Source organism: Galeopterus variegatus, unplaced genomic scaffold, assembly GCF_000696425.1.
Source record: "Galeopterus variegatus unplaced genomic scaffold, G_variegatus-3.0.2 Scaffold2183, whole genome shotgun sequence".
In the NCBI taxonomy this organism is placed as follows: Eukaryota; Metazoa; Chordata; class Mammalia; order Dermoptera; family Cynocephalidae; genus Galeopterus; species Galeopterus variegatus.
In genome coordinates this window covers 206,821-209,142 of record NW_007728294.1, presented here as the reverse complement: position 1 = coordinate 209,142, position 2,322 = coordinate 206,821, and positions in this window count along the sequence as shown.

Sequence of the window (2,322 nt, the reverse complement as noted above, 5' to 3'; positions counted from 1 at the left end):
CCGGTAATGGGATCGCAACCCTCGGTGTCGCGCCCATACCGGGGACCGGCAACGGGATTGCAACCCTCGGTGTTGCGCCCGCACCGCGCTCAGCCAGTGAGCAGGAACCAGTCTCCACATGGGATCCGAACCCTCGGCAGGAGCGCCACCGTGCTCCCAAGCTGCGCACTCTCCAGTGCGCCACCGGGCCGGCCATCCAAGTGGGTGTGAAGTGGTATCTCATTGTGGTTTTGATTTGCATTTCCCTGGTGATTAATGATGTTGAGCATCTTTTCATGCACTTATTGGCCGTTTGTGTGGCTTTGGAGAAATGTCTACTAGATCCTTTGTGCACTTTAAAAGTGTCTTTTTTTTTTTTTTACTGAGTTTTAAGAGTTATTCATATATTCTGGATATAAATCTCTTATCAGATATATGATTTACAAATATTTTCTCCCATTCTGTGGGCTGTCTTTTCACTTGCTTGATGATGTCCTTTGGAGCACAAAAGTTTTTTTTTTTTTTTTTGTCTTTTTCGTGACCAGTAAGGGAATTGCAACCCTTGGCTTGGTGTCATCCGCACCACGCTCAGCTAGTGAGCTCACCGGCCAGTCCTATATAGGATCCGAACCCGCAGCGGGAGCATCGCTGCGCTCCCAGCGCCACACTCTCCTGAGTGCACCATGGGGCCGGCAGTGAAGTCAAAGAGCTCAATCTGACAGCTGTGCGTAAGCATGGATTCTAGGTGGCAGGCATGGAAGCAGAGAGGAGTGGTTCCATGACCATTGTAGTGGTGCAGGTGAGAGATGTGACGGCTTCCATTAAGGCATGGCTGTAGAGTTGATGAGAAGGGGACAGGTGTGACGTAGGTTTGAAGGTAGAGCTGATGCAACGAGGTGAGGGATTGTTGTAGGGGTGAAGGAGACAGAGGAATTGAGGAGGAATGCTAGGATTTCAGCTTGAACAACAATTTTGATTCCAAATTCGATTATTCTATTGCCTGCTGCAGAATTGTGGCAGTTTTAAGTCCTGGCTGGAGCCTGGCAAGGTGGGCCCTGCGCTCTTTTTTTTTTACACATTTTGAAATTCCCTTGGTGGTAGTATTGTTGAATTTGCCAAGGAGATGGTTGTGGAGATTCTGGCCTTCTATAATATCCATTAAAACCTCCTAAGCCACTACAAATAAACATATAAGCTAAGTCAGAATGGTTTGCCTGCTCTGCAAATGCAGTTTTGAGGCAAATCCTCTTCCAGCAGACTGCGGTCTCAAAGCCCCTCCTATGTAGAGATTATAGAGCTGTCAGTGAATAGTATCACATCAAGCAAATGAATTTTTTGGAAGCTAAATGTCATAATTTGACAGAGCTACTTTGAGGAAAAAGATTTTTAAAGGAGAAAATAACACTAGCTGACATTTGCCAAGTGCTTCCACTTGCTTCCTAGCAATCTCATCAGCTAAAATAGATAAGAAAGTGCCTTCCAGAGGCAGGGGCTAGAGTGTGTGAAGACCAGGAGGTGAGAGGCCAGGCATGTTGTTATTGAAAGCAGTTCAGTGTGCCTGGAGGTCAGATTAGAGGTATTGGGGCTGCTGGGGCCAGCAGAGGCCAGATCACAAAGGTTCTTGTAAGCCAGTGACACTTGGGCTTTAGTCTGAGGAGGATGGGACCACTGAAGAGTATTAGCAGGCGAGTGATGAGAGCAGCTTTGCACATTAGGAAAGTCCTTCTGCCAAGTGGGTGAGAGGGAGCAAGAGGCAGGCGCATGAGAGCTCCGACTGAGAGGTGATGGTGCCTTGAGCTGGGGAGTGACAAGGGGTGCACGGGAGGTGTGTGAGGGAGTAAAATGGACACACTGGATGATTGTATGGAGAGGCAGGGGGACATGGAGAGGAGACAAGAAGGAATAGGGACGATGCTCCTTTTCTGTCTTGGACAGTGTGGCTCATGCTGCTGTGAAGAAAATATAAAGTTATAAATCTAAGTGTTTTTAGACATTTTCATCTACTCTGTGTAATACATCTATGATGTAGGTTTTACCAACCCGATTTTCAGATGGGTAAATGGAGCTCTAGAGGGGTTCAGTAATTTTCCCAGGGTCCCACAGGTAGTTTTAGGATAGCATTGGGATTTGAACCCAGGTCTTTTTCACGCTGGTGTCATTAACCACTCCACTGTGCTGCTTTCTAGTGAGCTCACCGGCCAGTCCTATATAGGATCCGAACCCGCAGCGGGAGCATCGCTGCGCTCCCAGCGCCACACTCTCCTGAGTGCACCATGGGGCCGGCAGTGAAGTCAAAGAGCTCAATCTGACAGCTGTGCGTAAGCATGGATTCTAGGTGGCAGG